Consider the following 20076-nt stretch of genomic DNA (forward strand, 5'->3'; position numbering starts at 1 on the left):
ATTCCTTTTGGGAGTTATGATTTATTGAAAGAATTAAAATTTGAAAAAAATACCCAAAGAATTATGCTCATCCATTTTGAATATGGCCACAGTGTGTGCAATAGAAAAATTAGTGAGTATTCCCTAAAGTCGTAGACGGCTTTTAAGCACTGCATAATTCTGGTAGTGCCATCAGGAAAGCAGTGCACCATTGCTCATTAGAAGGATAATGTCATTGTAATAGCCTTACTCAGAGGCATAAACCAGTTAAATGAAACACCAGAAGAAGAAAGGCAAAAGTTTTTTAGTGAATCATTCATGTTCTACTGTATATTGAGCTAGTAAGGAATGTAGCTAGTGGATTAATTTGAAGACTCTTCCAAAGAAATGTGGCAAGAGGATACAGTTCCTGTGATTGGTCTCTAGGCCTCCTCATCTGTGTTCACAAAGTTGTCTGTTTACACACCTTTACAAGTTAATTGTGAACAAATCAGGAGAGAATATTAGTGATCATGCACACCTGTGTTCATAGCGGCACAGCTCATAAGAGCTAAATCTTGGAGGCAGCCTATATGTCCATCACCAGATGAATGGATAAAGAAAAGTGTTTATAGTCATTTGTAAGAGAATGGATGCACCTTTAGAAAGTAATGTTAAGTGAAATAAATCAGGCACGTAAGCTTAAATATCACAGTTTCTCTTATATGAGAAACCCAAAATATAAATAAAGAGCCAAGTAAGGTAGATAATAGGAAATAGGGAGACAGATCTTTTGTAAATGGGAAGGGCACTAAGAGATGGAGGGAGGGGCTTGAAAGGAAGAGGGAGGGGATGAAAAAGGAATTAAGATGTGTTATATATGTGTTCCAACTACACACAATGAATGTAATCATTATATACTGCAAGCATGTACTAATAAAAAATAAAAATTTAAAAACCCTCAAACATAATATAGCATATGGGAAGATCTCCTTGGACCAGTACTTTTTTTTTTTTGGTACCAGGGATCAAACTTGGGACCTTGCACTTGCGAGGCAGGCAGAAGAATCATTGAACTAAATCCCTGGCCCTGGACCAGTGCTTTTGACTCCTTTCTTTCCACTGTGACCTTATTTGGAAACTTGGGTGTGACTAGTGCTGTTCTGGTCCAAAATGCCAGGAAGTTTAGATCAGTTGAGGGCATACTCAAGCCAGGCTGACTCTTAAGGGTCGGTCCGTTCCCTCTGCTTCGTTCCCCTCTTTCTTTCTCTCTTTCTTTCTTTTTTCTTTTGTGGTATGGGGATTGAACCCAGGGATTTTATACTGAGCTATATCCCAGCCATTTAAAAAATTATTATGTTGCCCGTCATGCTTGATTACAATGAGGAAGAGAATGGCTGCCTGACCAATGTCCAGGTAGATGCTGGGGTAGAGGGAGTCTCAGCCAGCAGTGGACAGAGAAGCACAGAAGAGCCTCAGAGGCAATGGCCCAACTGACTGAGTCAGATCCTGACCCTTAAACTGAAGCAGAGTGGGAAGAAAACTCAAATCCAGCTTACTGTATTCCAATACTGTGTCGTAACAGTCAGATAATTTTCCACTTCTTCATCAAGATGGAAAACTCAGATTCCAATGAAAAAGGAAGTGGTGATCTGTCTACAGCACAGCAAGAAGTCAAATGGACCAATTGGATCAGAAAGGAAATTTCTATCAATTTGTAGATACCTTGAGTGAAGATTATAGACTTATGAGAGATAAGGATTTGCTAGGCATCCCAGGTGAAAGTACTGAGGAAGAGTTGCGAGAAGACTACAGAAATTAAAGAAAGTCCACCACCACAGAACTCAGAGGGAAATAGGCAGGTGGAGACTCTTCAGATGATGCATCTAATGGTGACTCTTTAATGGGCTGGCAAACTGGAAATAGGACAAGAAGTGCACAAAGAGGAAACCAATCTTGGAGAGCAAAGAGCTAGAATAATCCAAAAAATGGTGATTTCAGATTCTATTTAGAGATAAACATTAACCTTAATAATGGAAGTCAAAACCCATCGAAAGAAAATGAGCCATCTTCAAGACATTCTAGTGGAAGAATTACAGAGAACAACAGCCAAAGGCAAATGGAAAACCCACTATCTTGAATAGACATCTGCAAATCCATCTAGGTCAAGATGAAATCCAACTGAAACATTAACAGAAGTCCCACCTACTAGAAGTCAGAGGCGGGCAAGAGGCAGGAGCCCAGAGCACTGCAGAACCAGAGCCAGAGATAAAACAAGTAGGTCACCTCCTCATCCCAAGAGTGAAAGTCCACCAAGCTCTCATCACGGTATCTCATTGAAAACTTTGAGCACTCTTTAGTAAACAAGACTGAGGGAAGTTCTAAGACCTGGCACCATGTGACATTGAGACAACAAATAACTGGGCCTGAACTGCTAAGTAGAGGTCTTTTTGCAGCTTCTGGAACAAGAAATGCTTCTCAAGGAGAAGGTTCTTCAGACACAGGATCAGGACAGAGACCTCCAATTGTAGTCCTTGACCTTCAAGTCAGAAGAGTTCATCCTGGAGAATATTGAAGATAGCATAGTTAGCAGAACTCAGTTGAGGTCTCAGATGCCAAATAACACTGCCATTTATGAAAGCAAACAAGGTTTTAGATGTACATTTTCATGTTCTAAGCAGATGGGTCTGAAAACTTATGTTAGTACCTTCAGGATTCCAATTCATAAAATCTTAAATACTGATTTAAGTGAGACTACATCTGGTGCAATTCAGACCATGTTAAGGCAGATAATGACAGGTTTTTGGTGAGCTAAGCTACTTTATGTACAATCATAGCAATTCAGAACCTAGTGGAAATATAGAAAGAGGAATGGAAGAGGGAGCTCTGGTGGTGGTAGCAGTTCTGGTTCTAGTTCAAGCTCCAGTTCAAGTTTCAGTCCTAATTCTGGCTCCAGTGGTGCAAATTCAGAAACTATCTCAGAGTTGCTGGAAGGCAGTAATGAAGGAAGCTCATCATCAGGTGCCAGGCAAGTGTGTCAGTGGAGGACCTTGGTCACATTTGAGGAAAGTAGAAATTTACCCTTCCTTAGTCTGGCTCAGTTTCTCTTCTTAAATGAGGATGATGATGACCAACACAGAGGATATACCAAGGAACATATTGACAACTCAGCATGGAGAAGTATTGGTGAAACAGTGCATTAAAAACCTGTAGTTTTTTTTTTTGTACTGGGGATCGAACTCAGGACCTTGTGCTTGCGAGGCAGGCACAGCACCACTGAGCTAAATCCCCAGCCCTGTCGTATTTGTATTACAGAATATACAGCAGACAATAAAATTTGTCAACTACTTTGTTCCCTTGTGTATCACGTCCACTGCATTGATTGCTGGCTCTCTGAGAATTCTACCTGTCCAGTTTGTCACAGAATAGTCTTGGCTTCTGGTAACAGAGAAAGTGTTGTGTAATTAAGATCTGAACTCTTAGCTACGTAGCTGGCATAGTAACAGGGAAATAGGAATCACTTGCTTTATGTCCACTTTTTAAGTGGTGCATAAATGTAAAGTAACAACCTGAACTGAGTCATTTCTTTCTGAAAGAATCACATCCCTTTTCCAGTTCTTGTTCCAGAATAAAAGGAAACATTTAAAAAGCAACAAAAAAAGTATATTTTAAATTTTGAGTCAGGATCTTGCTAAGTTACTAACTTGCCTGGGCTATGATCCTCTGTCTCCATCTTCTAGAGAGCTGGCATTTACAGGCATCCACCACCACACCCGGCTTCACATGTCTTTTTTTTTTTTTTTCTTTTGGTACCGGGGATCGAACTCAGGACCTTGCGCTTGCGAGGCAGGCACCGGAACCACTGAGCTAAATCTCCAGCCCCTTCACATGTCTTTTTAAGGCCAGGATCACTTGCAGAACACAACCAGGTTTCTGAGGGTCAGTAGATCTATATTCTCCAAAGCTGAACCAGTTGGCGTGGTCGGAAAAATTGCAAGTTTGCTGGATCTGCGATCTGAGCATAGAATCTCACCAAATGCCCTATAAACTTAGTCATGGAGGGAAAGCAGTGCAGGATCAAGCCAGAGAGACAGGATCGTATTTAGAGAAAGTTCTTACCCCAGATCCATCATTCTCAAGGGAACTGCTTTCAAATTCTTGTCTATAGTCTTCTTTAATGTAAATGATTCCTCCAGAAAATTGCTTAGGTCAATGACTTATACTGTGGGAATACCAAAGACTTTAACCAGTGTAGGCTAGTGCTGGCATAGGAGACCGGCATTAGTCCTTCTGCACCAAGCAAATCTCGCCTGCTGCAGGGCCTGTACAGGCCACAGCTGGGCATGGTGCTGATGGACAGTGCCCTGGGTCACTCTAGCATGGCCTGGGTCACCAGAGGCTCCTGAAGCTGGTCAATGTTCCAAGCTCAGTTCTCAGTGAAGGTTGTTCACCTTCAAGTAAGAAATACATGTGTGTATTACGAACCAGAAAGCATTAACTCTTCAATCAGTTCAGCTCCTTTCAAGCGATATATAATACCATTTATTCACACATGAGCTTTGCCCTCAGGGAGTTTATGATTAAATGAAGGAAGTCAATAGAAACAGATAATGCAAGTAAATGGGATATTTAATAAGAAAACAAACTCTGGGCTAACCCCCAATGGATAAATTAGTCAAAAGAAGAAAGGTGAGAACAAGATTCCAGTCTGGGGAACATAAAAGGCAGAGATGAGGCCTGGGCAATTTAGAAGTAAGCTAGACACAGCCAGCGTGCTTCCTAACATTACAGATTTAGGATTTTAGATTTTTCTGTTTTCTTTCCCCCCTTTTTATTGCTTCCTCCTGAGCATCTCCAAAATGATCTCATTTCATAAGGCAGTGAGTTCTAAGCTGAATTTAAGTCTCTAAGACAGCTCCATTCATGAGAAACTGTGGAGTTCCTAGCATACTTTGTTTCCAGAATACTTAAATATCTTGACATCAGGCTATTTTGGGAGTGATCCGTCAAGCAAGTATTAGATTCTAGACAGCCTAATTGGGCTGACTGGGAGACTGAAAAGGATGGATAATACAGAAGAAAGGGAAAATGGGGCACTAGGACCAGGGGTCTCCCTGGGTTAGCAGCTGCTTGATGATAATGCCAGCTCCTTCTGCAGACCCGGTGAACCCACAAGGGAATTGTTTTTTTTTTGGTACTGGGGATTGAACTCAGTACGTTGCACTTGTGAGGCAGGGGCGGTGCCACTGAGCTAAATCCTGGGCCCTGACAAGGGAATTCCTAGTTCTTGGACTCAAGAGAAAAGATTGACACAGTTATCAAAGTATTCTTTCAAAATTTGCCATTCAATGGAGTGAACTCAAGCATCACTTTTTCTTTAAGAACATTTTCTTCTAGTTTATGTGGTTAGTGAAGAAAAATAGAAAAAAAAATTAACCAAAATCACACAACCTAAAGATAACTGCCAACTAACATTTGTTGTAGATATTTCCAGTATTTTCCATGTATATACATTTTTCTTACAGAAATACTGTCATGTATGTTATTTTGTAGACTCCTTTTCTTTCTTGGGAATTTACATTTATTTTCTAGCTTCAAAGGGGTTTAGCACATTATGAGGGAAAATTAAAGGTCTATCTGAGGGATAGTAACTCCTTGGAACATGTGTGCTATAGTTCAGCTCATGGGTTAAACATTATTACTTTTGTGTTTCATATAGATGTTTCTCTACTTAAGGTGATTATTAAACACACTGTATAGTCACATAAAATGCATTGCTAAGCTGGGAATCAGGAGATCTGAGTAATTCTGCCAATATTCTGCCCTCAACTCAAAGGGCAAATCAATTCAATATTGCTTTTTTGGATAAAGTCTAAATTCTTTAGCATGGTATGTGAGGTCCTGTATTATCTGGTCCATTTAGCCATATACAATCACATGTAGTTCCCAGAACGCATCTTGCTCTCTTGTACACCCATAGTCTTTGATCATGAATTTTTGGGAGGGAGGTCGAAAACACAATATACATAACATAAAATTTATCATGTTAAGCATTTTTAAGTGTACAGTTCAGTAGTGTTAAGTACATTCACATAGTTGAGCATCTAATCTCTAGAACTCTTTTCATCTTATAAAACTGAAACTCTATACTTATTAATCTCCCCACCCCTAACTCTGGCAACCACTATGTATTGTGTCTACTCTAGTTGCCTCATACAATCAGGATCAGACAACACTTATCTTTTTTTGGGTACCGGGGATCGAACTTGGGAACTTGAGCTTGTGAGGCAGGCACCAGAACCACTGAGCTAAATCCCAGGCCCAACATTTATCTTTTTGTGACTGGCTTATTTCACTTAATGTAATTTTCTCAAGGTTCAAAGATGTACTGTAGCATGTATTAGAATTTGCTTGAGACTGAATAAAATCACATTATAAATAGAGATACATTTTTTTTTTTACCCATTCGTCTGTTGATGTACTCCTGGGCTGCTTCCACCTTTGGGATATTATGGATAATGCTGCTGGGAACATGGATGTATAAATTATCTCTTCCCGACTCATCTTTCCATTTTGAGAGGTACCTACTCAGAAGTGGAACTCCTGGATCATAGGACAATTCAAATTTTTGTAACTTCTTTTTAAAATTTTGTTTTTTATGCTTATTTTTCTCAGGTTAATAACAAACTAGTCTACAAAATAGTCTTTTAATAGTCATAGGGTATTTTATTATGTGACCATATTTGTTGAATTGGTTTCTTCCAAGTTTCCATTATTAAAAATAGAGCTAGATGGATAAATATTCATTTATGAGGTGAATTTATGAAAGTGGAATTGCTAGATTAAGGGGTGTGCATTTTAAAGGTTTGATGCATCATGTTGCAGTGCACACAAAAGCTTCCAGAAGTTTCTTTTTATGGAATATCAGTCTCAGCTGCCAACAACCTGCAGGCCACAGGACCAGGACTGGCAACTTAAAGATCCTAGGGCCTCTTTAAACTTTACCTTAGAAAAGAGATTTTTCTATCTAACTTCTTTTATTTTTTGGTACCGGGGATGGAACTCAAGACCTTGCACTTGTGAAGCAGGCAGCGGCACCACTGAGCTACATTCCTGGCCCCCTAACTTCTTATTTAGAAGTGAAAGCATCATTCAAGTAAGTAAAATGTCCAAAAGATGGAGGAAATGGGGAGAGAGGAAGGGGGGGGGAGGAGAGGGGGATATGAAAAGAACTAATATGTCTTATATACAAGTACCAACTACCCATGAGAATGCAATCATTGTATACTGCAACCATGCACTAATAAAAACAAAAACATGCTGCCTGCCTTGGAAGCTCAAGGTCCCAAGTTCGATCCCCAGTACCAACCCCCCCCAAACCCCCAAAACAAACAAACAAACAAAAACAAACCCCAAATAAGCAAAATAAATGATCAGATATTTTCAATTAAGGTAAGTGATATCAAGTCCACTTTTAAAGTGTTCCTCCCCAAGTACACGTGAAAATTCCTCTAAGGTTTCTATATTACTTTTCACTTTATAAACCACTTCCACTTGTGTTTTCTTATATAGTCCGTATATGTAATCTGTTATTGCTTTCTCTGGTTTACACGTGAAGAATTTGAGGCTCAGACAAGTGACTTGCCTGAGGTCACAGAGCTGATAATCAGTGCCTTCTGATTTTAAGTTCATTGCTTTTCAAATTACAGATGACTCACTTACCAGTCCTTGAGATCTTATCATAATAAGCAAGCACAGTTCAGACTTTTCCAAGACTTTTTTCAAGCTCGAAAAAAAGAGTCATGGTTTGGGGAAAGCAGCTGAAAGCTGTGATTTAATAAGAAGCCATTTGTGGTTGACACAGAGAATGCACGTAAAATTGATACCCTCTTTCCCTTAGGATGGTGTGATGGCTTTCATGATACTGGTACAAGGTGGTGTGAAATGTAGTGGGCTCTGAGTCACTTGGATTTGAATCTTGGCTCCATGGTATTAGTTATGTGCTCTGAACAAGTTAACCTCTCTGAACTTCCATACTTCACCTCCAAAATGCTTAAAAATAGCTCCCATCTCAGAGGATTGTTGTGAAGATTGGATAAAATAATGTCAGTAAAATGAGTAGTATTGTGCCTGGCATATAAGTGCTAAGAGCCAGATACATAATAATTCTCATTACTAGGTGTTGAGGACCTAGATAATGCTGTCCCCCTGTTTTATCCTAAAGAGGAAGGTGCTGGTGGAGAACAAGAAGGAAAATAGACTTTTCTGATCCCCTGGCTCTTTAAATAAGATAATTAAAAGGCTTCTGTAGTAGACTGTGAGGTCATGTTACTCAGTTTATATTTTTAATTTTCTTTGTTATTTCTTCTATTACTAGTAAGATATTTAGGTGTTATGTTGCTTAATTTCCAAATGGCTGGGATTGTCAGACATCTTTGGTTATTATTTTCTAATTTAATTCTGTTGTGATCAGAGGGAGTTGGTAAACGTTCAATGTGTACTTTTGAAGATGTGTATTATGTTGTTTTGGGGACTATTATTCTATAAATGGAAATGAATCATATTGAGTAATACTGTTCTTCGTGTTTTTTTATAACTTTACTGTTTTTCTGCTTACTTGTTCGATCACTGGAGGAGTTGAAAATATCAATTATATGTGAATGCAACTATTTTTCCTTTCCGTTTTGTAGGGTTTTGTTTTATGTATTTTAATTCTCTGTTATTGACTGCACACTCATCTAGAATTGTTATGTTTGGCTGAATTAACTCTCTTACATTAGTAAATGTCTCTTTTTATAACTGATAATAATTTTGGTCCTGAAATGTTTTCTTAGAAATATTGCCTGCCATTCTGTGTTCTATGATCAGTGTGTGGAGTGCCCCTTTCCATCCTTTTTCTTTTAGCCAATTTATATCTGTATTCGAACTGTTTTTTTTTTAAAACAGAAAGTATTTACATATTTTTAACACATTATGATAATCTTTGCCTTTTAATCAGGATAAGACCATGTACATTTAATATAACTGTCAAGATAGTTAAGTATAAATCTACCATTTAATATATATATGTATAATGTTATATATATGCCAATCTGTCGTTTCTTTACCCCTTCTTTTCCTGACCTCTTTGGAATAATTGAACATTTCTTCTGATATTACTTTACCTTACTATTGCCTTACTAGCTAAAATTCTATATTTTATGTTATAGTGGTTGATCTAGGGCTTCAAATATGTACCTTTAACTTAGTACAATTTACCTTGAAGTGATATTAGAACACTTCATATATAATAACTTTATGCCAGTATACTTCCATTTGCCCTATCTGATCTTTATACTACTGTCATACATTTTACTTCTGCATATATTGTAAAATCCATAATATATCACATTTACTTTTGCTTTAAATAACTTTAATTTAAATAGATTAAAAATTGAAAAAGGTCTTTTATATTTACCCACATATTTACAACTTCTAGAATTCATCATTCCTTATGTAAACTTGAGTTTCTAGCTGGTATTTTCCTTCAACTTAAGAAATTCTTTTAACACTTAATGCAGTGCAAATTTGCTGGTAATTCTCACTGCTTTGTTTATTTGAAAATGTATTTATTTCAGTCTTCATTTTAAGGTACATTTTCAACCCAGGTTGGCCAATTATCATTTACTTGCAGCAATTTAAAGATGCCATTCAATTGACTTTTTGCTTGCATTGTTTCTGAAGAGAAATAAACAAAACCTCTTTGTCCCTCTGTGTATAATATTCTTCAGTCTCCTCTCCTTTTAAGATTTTCTATTTTCCACTGGGTTTCACCAATTTCATTAGGATACGACCTGGTAGAGTTTGCTGTATATTTATTCTATCTTGTGGTTTATTGAGCTTTCAGATCTCTGGGTTTATAGGTTCCAGCAAATTTGGAAGATATTTGGCAATTATTTCTTCACTATGTTTCCTGCCTTCCCTTCTGGGACCCTAATTACATGTTAAACAGCTTGGTGGTGTCTGACAAATCACTAAGACTTTGCTTTCTTACTCTTTCTGGAAAGTTTATATTGCTGTGTTTTTTTTTAAAGTTCACTGACTTTTTATTTTGTAATGTCTTACCTGCTACTAATCACATGAAATCATAATCATTTCATTTTGGATGGTATATTTTTCAACTCCACACAGTTCCATTTGGTTCCTAAGGTAGTGTGGTATACCAGAACCTCCCTGCTTATAAATGTCAGTATAGGAAAAAGGCTGATGAATCCTCCCAATTCACAGCACAGTGGCTTTTCTACTCTAGGAGAAACTAACAAATCAGTAGTGGTAGCACAAATTCTTTAGTCTTTCCAAACAATTTAACAAAAGAATTTGGGTAGATTAAATAACTCTTGTATTCAATCAGGATTATAGGTATATCAAAATTTCTTGAGATGGACAATCTGAACTTTTAAAAATATAAATACCTGAGTGGAAGAGGTTGTAGGTCAGTAAGAATGATTAAAAACATCTTTAGACTTCTGAGCCTGTATGATTCTGGCCAAGTCACTTGTGAGCATCAGTTATCTCCTGTGTGAATTGGTGACTGTATTACCTGTCCCAGTTGCCAGGAAAGGATGCCGTGTAAGTTACAGAAGATAGTGAAGGTGAAAGTACTTTGAGGACTTCAAAGTGCCACTCGTATGAAAGGTATGAGTGTTGTTGCTTCTCTTCTGGCAGAATCTTCTCATTCTGAAACTCTCCATGGCAGAAACTAGTGCTTCTCCTCTTTATGTGTTCTCCTTTTCTCTCTCCTTATCTCAGGTCCAGAGAGTCAACCCATTCTAGAGGACACCCATTAGACTCATTCGTAGCAGCTTTGTTTGCTACCACTCCAAACTGTAAATAACCCAAAATGTTCCTCAACAAATAAGTGGGTAGGCAAATTGTGATATGTATTGAGCATCCTTAATTTAAAAGTGCAGAGTTTGAAATACTCCAAAATTCAAAGCTTTTTGAGTGCTGACATTATGTCACAAGTAGAAAACTCTATACCTGGCTTCATGTGAGGGGTCATAGCCACAACACAAGTGCACTAAAAGTAGTATAAAAGTACTTTTACATGACGTGTAAAGTATATGAGAAACATAAAAATGAATTTCATGTTTAGACTTAGGTTTCACCACCAAGATATTGGAGACCCTTTGGTCCAAAGTGTTTGGATGAGAGAAACTGAAACTGTATATCAATATAATAGAATTGCTGATAACAAGGAATTAATGATGGATGTACATGTCAACATGGATAAATACTAAAAGAATGATGCTGAATGAAAGAGGAGAGTGCTCCCCCAGCATGCTCTCATTTATATTAAATTACAGATTCTACAAACTAATCTACAGTGCCAAAAAGATCAGTGGTTGTCTTGGGATGGATTGTGGGGGCAGGAAAGGGATTGCAAAAGGGCATGGGTAACTTTTGGGAAGTAAATGATGTATTTATTGTCTTTATTGTGGTGATGGTTTCAGGCTATATGCTTTTGTTAAAGTTTATAAAATTGTACAATGTAAATATATTATTTAATTGTACCTTAAAAAAGCTATTTTTTAAAAAGCTGTCAAAAAGGCTGTTTCTTATAAAACCAAATATGCTCTTACTATAACCAGCTTTTTTACTCTTAGGCATTTATCTCAGAGAAAGGAAAACTTACATTCACACAAAAAATGAACCTGAGTGTTCATAGCAGCATTATTTATATTAGTAAAAAGTTAGAAAGAACACAAAATGTCCTTCAGTGGGTGAATGATTAAACAAACCCTGGTACGTCCCTGCAATGGCGTACTTACTATACAACAGTAAAAAGGAGTGAACTATTGATACATGCAACTTGGAAGGCTCATAGGGTGTTTTAGATAGTGATAAAAAGCAATCTCAAAAGATAGCGTATTATATGGTCCCACTTATGTAACATCTTCAAATGACAAAACTATGGAGATGAAAAGCAGATTAATGGTTGTCAGGGGAGAGAGACAAGTTAGGGATATGTGACTCCAGAAAGGTAGTACAGGATATTCCTTTGTGGTAAGGGAATGGTTCTCTACCCTGGTTGTTGTGGTGGTCACACAATCTATATGTGGGGTCAAATTGTTCATTACTACATACACATACATACATGCAAATTAGTACATCTAAATACTGGTGAAAACTGAATAAGGTCTGTAGTCTACTTAACAGTATTGCACTAATGTCAGTTTCCTTGTTTTGATACCACACCGCAGTCATATAAGATGTCGCCTTTGGGGGAAGTTGGGTTTAAGTGACTCTGCATTATTTTTGCAGCTTCCCGTCAATCTATAGTCATTTTAAAATAAAAATATTAAAGTTAACAAACATAGTAGGGACAAAATAACTCTGTTGCAGATCTCAAACTGGACTGGTTAAATTATAGCTCCTTAGGATTTGTCTTTTCTCTAAAGCTCTTTTAAATGCCTTTAAGTACCCAGAATGAGATAAAGAACAAATGAACTCATGTTGAACAAAGGCAGAAAACCAAAAATGTTGAACAAGTCTGTGAATATGCAGTGCCCGATTAGTTTTATTTTCTCAAGGCAGAAAACACTAGAATGTGAATTTATAGAGGGTGAGGACAGAAGCTTTATCCTAGCATCAAGCATAGGGCTTGGCTCATAGGAAAAGCCCAGTAAAGGCTTTTGGAAAAAAGGAACACAGAGAAGGAGGGAAAAAAGCACAGTAAAGAAAGAGAAAAGACCCCTGCTAGGTGTTGGGCAGTGTCGCCCGTTTTGTGTCATGGCAGGAATGTTGTGTTCAGTGACAGATCAGTGCACAGGACCGATTTCATGTGTTGGGGGCAGTGTGGGCAAGGAAGGAAAAGGGCCACTGTGTGGACTTCTGCATCCTTAGAAAATGAAAATGGTCTCAGTGGACTCCCGTGACACCTGGGCCAAAGGTGCCTGGCTGAGGCTGCATCCGGGTAGGGTAGAGCCAGACTGGGAATGAGGGCCCTGAAGCACTCTCTGTTGGGAAGATTTTAAAGGAGAACGTGAGCAGAGGTCTTCATGGGCTGCCAGGTTCAGCCAACGATGAACAATGCCAAACCCAGTCCCAAAGTGTGAAGCCCAAGGGCAACCTTATCAGGAGAAAGAGGGGACATGATAGGCCTGGCTCAGACACAAGCACGGGACATCTAAGCAGTGCAGGTGTGCTCATGGCCGTCATCTGTCCTCGTGCCCCCTTGTCGGGTTTGAGTCGGCCTGGATGTCTGACTTCAAGGCACAATCAGACTCGACTACTTCTGAGGTTACTCACTACATAAAAAAGACTCTGGAGCTGTCTAAAATATCCTGGGCTCCTCAAAATGTTAGGAAAATAGTACAAATTTTTACAAATCCTTAGGGCCTCTTTCCTCAGCATGACTTTGAAGATGATATAATGAAGCATTGTTAGGTTGTCAGCGTCCACTATGAATAAGGCAGCCAAATTACCTCCTTCTCCTGTATGAGTCCAAGGCTTTTTTAAAAATTGAAACCTGTTTTAGGCCCCTGTTTCTACTTGATTATTTGGTTAATGCCCTCCCCGACGCTTATGTGTCTTCAAGTTCCACACTTTCTCCTACAACCTTTACAATCTGGCTTAGCTACATGAGTTTCTAAGGTTTGAGGACACAGATTTAGCAGAAATGCAGATACCTAGTTTTCCCTCAGAAAGACACCAGACATAAAACTGTGGCTACGTTTTCCATCATGACAGCTCTTGACTTTTATACTTTCTCATCCATCTTCTTAACCTTTCACATCATTTCCTGAAGCCATTTCATCTTCCTTCTAAAATGCCAACCTAAAAATAAGTAATCACACTGAAGAGGTTCCAGATGGAAACAGAAAAACATGGACACACTCATTCCAAATGTACGCAAAACATTTTCTATATTTGTCAGTAGACTTAAGTTTGTGTCTTATCTTCATTTCTGCCTCATCACAGAGGGGCGTTAGAGATTTACTGAAATGTGCTGACCCATTGGAACAAAATTTATTTTATGTGACTTTTGATTTCAGGTGGTGATCATTTATTTGGGCACTTTGAAAGTTCAAGATTATTATATGGAAATAAACATGGCTAATTTATATTTTTTCTTAAAACTAAGAGTTAAGATTATCTTGTAGGTCCTTACAAAGCATGATTTTTGTTTGTTTCAGTCAGTTGGGAAAAGAAGGTTACCTCAAGCTCAGAACTTGGCAAATTTCCTAATTTCTCTTGCTGTATGAATGTGGAAGACCTCCTCAGGCAAGACCAGCTTCTTAGGCACAATCGGGATATGAGAGTCATGAAAATAAGACGAATGTTGTAAATTATAAGCAAAGTCAGGACTGCAAGCCACCAGACCAATCAGAAATCCCAACGAACTATTTTTTAAATTAATTTTATCGGTACACATTAGGTATACAATATAATGACATTCATCATTGGAAATTTGTACCTTTATGTAATCTAACTTGGTTCTAATTTTTTTCCCCATTCCCATGCCCTCCCTGAACTATTATTTTTTAAAGTTCTCCTTTTAGAAGAAAGAACAGCTCATGCATACACGTGTGTTTATATCAGAGGGGATTTAGTGAGGAACTTGTTTCAAAGGACTTTCTAATAATGTCAGTACATTCATCTCAAACTCTGACATCTTTTGTACTGACAGTCCTCTTCAATGGCAAATGGCATTTAGAATGAGAAACTTGAGATACGGGTAGATATTGAATCACCAAAGGAAAAAATAACTTATATCCATTACTAAGGCAAGAAATCTTCACATACCATATTAGAACATTTATCAGAATTTTTAAAAAAGAAATAAAAAGAGTTGTTAACGACTTTTTACCCTTTTTAGCCTGCAAAATTCTCATTTCCTAGGCATCATGATAAAATCTTTATGAGATTTTATTAAAGAGTTATAAAATTTAGGACAAAGTTAATGATCTAAACCACTGAGATCTGTAAATTATCCCTCCAAATTTTGAAAAAAAAAAACTGGTCCCTAAATTGTGTTTTATAAAGTGTTTCAAAGGTGAGCTTTAGACCTACTGTCAATAGATTTAATTCCACATGCATTATCAGCCAAATTTGATGAATTATCAGCCAGATTTGATTATCTTTTAAGCTCCAAAAATGTTCCTAAATGTCAAAGTACAGATGTCACAAAGGCAACTAATTTGCTGTTGTATACAACACGCTGAAAAAGATGCTGAGCCCAAAACCAAGAGATAATGCCTTTACGTGTTTTGAAGGCCACAAAAGTACAGCTACTCTCTGCTCCATACTCCCATGTCCAAATGCCACTATGCAGATCTTGCTCAGACTCAGCCCCAACCAAAGCTGGATGGGACTTCTTCCAGTTTGGACCCTCTCAACTGTGAAAGTGCTAGCACAGGACTCCAGGACAGCTGCACATTCCGTGGTCAGGGACTTACCCTTTTTTGGTGACATGTATTGTGTTTTACTTTGTAACATAGTTTTATCTTCTTGGCCCTTCCCTCTTCCTCTTTGAATTTCCCTTTTTGACAGTGTGGTGCTTCCTCCCACACATACTCCTGCCACAATGTGATGCTGTATGTCTGCCATCAGGACCTCATCGGAGGCTGAACCAACAATGGGACCACTCAATCTTGGACTTTGAACTTCTAAAACTGTGAACAAAACAAAACCCAAAAAGATAAAATACTTCTCTTCTTCATAAGTATTTCATCACACAGGTATTTCATCACAGTGATAAGAAATGGACTTATATATTCCTTTACTACATTATAAACTTTTTGTTTGTTTGTTTTTGGTACCAGAGATCGAACTCAGGACCTTGTGCTTGCAAGGCAGGCGCAGTGCCACTGAGCTAAATCCCTGGCCCCATTATAAACTTTTTGAAGGCAAGGACTGTGCCTATTTTATTTTCTTTGAAGCAAACAGATGAAAATTCAGTGGACATTATGAAACACTGTCACATGTCTAACTTTCTGTTCTTTGTAAAATTGTTTCTATAAATCCCTAACACATTGTAGATGCCCAATAAAGATTTGTTGACTGACTGGCTAACTAAATGGATTGAAGAGTGAACATTGCCTCTTCTTTCCTACTTATCACCAGAATTGCACATGGCATCCATCTGGTGGAGGTATCTAGAAAACAGAAGATCTCCTCCCTAAAGGGCACTTTTTGGAATAGAGCCCAGCAGACTGACCTGCCCTCCTCAGTTCACTGCCCAACAAACACAAATCCACTAATGATTCTTCCTTTTCCTTCTAAAATGTTTGGTTGCGTCCCGTGGAGTCCTGGCAAACTACCCAGGAAAGCCTCCTCAGGGAAATATGGATGTCTGGCTCTGCTCTGCAAAGGTATTTCAGGCCTTGTTAGTGCTGTGGTAGCCCAAAATAACCCCTACCACTTGGATGTGCAAATAGTAAGTCCTGGCACAATCTCATCCCCCAAGAAGCAGAGGGAACTAAAAACAACTAAACCAAAGCGAATGTCTAACTCCTCCAAGAAATCAAACTGGGCATTTTGTTTGTGATTCTCTATGCCAAAAGCTCAGGATTAAATAAAATGGAGGAAAATGTTCCACTCTCAAAATGGAAATTTTGCAAGCCTTTCTAACTTTTTTATCAACTGTAATCTCTCCCAGAACAAGAACGTTACCTTGCAGGGGGAAAAAAGCACAACTTGTTTTAGTATCATGTGGAAAAACTCTAAATAAACCACTTTTTCACTATGAAATACCTCTGTTTTAAAAGTCAAATGCAGAAAATAGATTTTGAAAAAGAAAAGAAATATATTCTTGGTCACTCTCTGCATCTGGAGGGCTGCTGGGCACCTGTTTGCCATCAGGCCTTCACTTTCAGGAGCCACAGGTGAAGCGAGAAGCTCTCAGACCAGCAGATCCTATGACACGTTTGCAAGGCTTCATTAGATCACTTACCAACTGCTCTATTGTTTTTACAGTGCCTCACTCTTTCACTATAGAGACGAGAAGAACAGGCCCTTGTTCTCCGGCAAAAAAACACAGAAGCCTCATTTGTTTATTATTTTTAACCATTCTACATTTTGTGTGCTTGATAGCTTCTTCAGTGGTTGTTTAATTGTGAATGTGAGGGCACGTGACCTGAGGTCAGCTGACGTTCCTGGGTGGGACAGTCAGCCCATAATCCTAACTAGAAGAAATCTCAGTAAGGTTCACGCTTCAGATTGTAGGCTGCCAACCAATAATCTCTTCAAATCTTCTATGTGTATCATGAAAAGAAATTGCACAAACTGCTGAAACTTCCTAGAATATGACTGAGAATGTGCTTTAAAAAGCATCTTCCTTTTTTTTTTTGTTTTGTACCGGGCATCGAACTCGGGTCCTTGCTCTTGCGAAGCAGGGGGCGAAACCGCTGAGCTAAATCCCCGGCCCCCTCTTCCCTCTTTTTCATTGCTTTAAAAAATGCAGATAGGCAAACAGAAAAAAATTGTTTCCAGTTCTAGCATCCAAAGATAACCACAATTAATATTTTGGTGCATCGACATAGCGTTCCAGGATGGTGGAGAGAGTTTTTAAAACAAGTGCTGAAAGAAACTCAAAATAATGCCAGGGATTTTAAATGTTGTCTTCTCACGTTTTTAAATGCCAAACCACAATAAAATAAGATTTTCTTTCACTTAGTTTCAGTTTGCAGCTCTGTGGGTCATCGGTTTATCAGAGAAAATGGCATTTTAAAGACAAAGGTGATTTTCTGCTATTAACAGAATGCTTTGATTAATTTCATTTGACTCATTTTTCCTCCCCCTAGATGACATCTCTCCAGCCTGCTCAGCATTTCTTAAACACTCACTCTGGGGTAACTTTGCTTCTTTTGTTTCCAATTTTGCATCTTAGGGGAGTGAAGTGGATGCCAAAGGAACATGACAGGAAGTGCATACAACAGAATGTTCATAGTGGTCAACTCTGGAAAATGGGACCATAGGTCCTGTTGTATTCGTTTCTTGATTTTTACAAATATTTTAAAAGTTCTAATTTTTTTTTCAGTACTGGGGATTGAACTCAGGACCTTGTGCTTGCAAGGAAGGCACTGCGCCACTGAGCTACATCCCTGGCCCTAAAAGTTCTAAATATTAAAACAAACTAAACAAAAGATTTGGTCTCTGTGTTCCAGGGACTTAGATATGCAATTGCAGTAAATTTAAGACTTGCACACAGAGCACCACTCTGGAGAATTACTAATGGAGGTTACAAAGCATGGTCCAAGGGACACAGAGCATGGAATTCCTCGCTCCTCCTCCCTGCCTGCCTCTTTTTCTTGTGGAAGGTAGGCAGGTTTGGCTTGAAGCTGGGTGGATGAATTATCCGTGGTTTCAAGGATAAGAAGCAGTGCCTTGCAAGAAGAGTCCTGTTAGGTGTAAAGCCAGGCTCTGAGACCATGTCCTTGCTTGGGGAAGGCAGTGCATTTTCACAATGGCTGGGGTTGTTTGTGACAGATGAGCTTGGAGAGGTGGGCATTTACCAAGAGGTGAGGAGTCCCTCTTGTGTGTGACACTCAAGCTACCAAGTGGTTGATGAGGAACCAATAAAGCAGAAGAATATAATCTGATTTTGTGTTGGCAACATCCTTTGGGAGAGTGTGGAGGATGAGCGGTGAGGTGGAATGGACGCAGAGGGACTGACTAGGAAGCTACTGCAGAGGTCTAAGTGAGAGATGATGACAGCAGTGGCAGACAGTGGGGAGGGACAGATGAGAGGTCTTTGGAAGGCAGAATCCATCCTGCAAGAAGACAAAATAGATGTGGGCGCTGGGGAAAAGGAGAGAGCAGAATCAATAGTAACTGCTGGGTTTCTGACATGGGCGGAGGGCTAGAGTGGTGTCAGTTCAGTGATTGGGAGAACAGGAACAGAGAGGGAATGAATGAGTAAAATTACAACATACTAAGTGTAGGGAACCTATGCTACATCCTGGAGTTGCTCTAGAGAGAGACCCTGAGGTACAGAGATTTGGAGTTGGTGTGGGTAAGTGCTCCCTGGGCTAGAAGTGACACGTCAATGCAGATGCCACCTTGGCTGAGGCCGTGACTGTGTTGAAGATGTCCCAGGAAGAGTGAAAGAAAAAAGGACAGAGGCTGGAGGACTGACAGAGCTCAACATGGGGAGAGGAAGGAGCTGTGAAAGCTGGAAGGGTGGCTCAAAGGGAAGAAAGAAGATCTGAAGTGAGTGATGTCAGTGATCGTCACATCAGCTAAAGGAGGGAAGTACTTCAAGAAGGAAGGAACATTAGCCAGGTTAGAGCTGGCAGATAAGTTAAATTAGACATGGTATTGCCAGACAAAATACAGTGTGTCCAGTTAGATTTGAACACAGATGGAAATAAGTTATGTTAGTATGTCCCTATATTTTATTTGCTAGTTATGATAACCCTAGTAAAATAAAGACTAATCCATGCAAGCAGATGTGACAGTTAAGCAGGCTCAGAGGGTGCAGTGAACAGAGGTAGGAGGGGCCTGGGAGAGAGCGCTTGCAAACCCACCTTTCTAAAAGCCAGGCTGTGAAGCAACCAGGTACAGAGCAGGTTAAGACAAGGACACTCTTCTTAAGGGCAGTAGATACTTCCTAGAGTCATCTGCCCCCCACCAGCCAGAAACTGTATGAGGTTCAAGACTGTGTCTTAGCTATCTTTCTCATCAAAGCACTGACCTGCCCAGGTCTTCCCTTTGTGCTTCAGGAACTCAAGAAATGTTTGCTAAATTCAATTCTTAGACTAGATTTCCCTAAGCCAGGAGTAAAGAACTGTAGTGATTAGGAGGTACATTACTTTTCCCTCTATTTGAAAATTATGACCCAAGATATTTGGGCAAATATGGTTCACACTGATCAGAATGATCTGGGAAATTGTCTCAGCTTGTACCTCTGTTTATCAGTAAAGGTACAGTCTTTTATTATAGAGATCAATGTCATTTCTTCCACCTTGCTGATATAGAATAGCAGCAGCAACTAGAAATCTCTTAATTACCCTGAGTTTGTCAAGATTAGGCAACTTTCCAGGGGACTAAAACAGATCCTGAATGGCCGAGAGAAAAACAAAAGCAACTGTGCACCAAACTTCCCAGTAAGTTGCTCGGGAGAGTTTTGAGGCC

General features: G+C 39.0%; 1 pseudogene; it reads left to right on the forward strand.

The window, feature by feature from the left end:
• The first annotated feature begins 1571 nt into the window (after positions 1-1571).
• Positions 1572-3422, forward strand: LOC101721381 (E3 ubiquitin-protein ligase RLIM-like; annotated as a pseudogene).
• The last annotated feature ends 16654 nt before the right edge of the window (positions 3423-20076 follow it).

Source organism: Heterocephalus glaber, unplaced genomic scaffold, assembly GCF_053883595.1.
Source record: "Heterocephalus glaber isolate CG9 unplaced genomic scaffold, H.glaber_assembly_v1.0 deba00001504, whole genome shotgun sequence".
Classification (NCBI taxonomy): Eukaryota; Metazoa; Chordata; class Mammalia; order Rodentia; family Bathyergidae; genus Heterocephalus; species Heterocephalus glaber.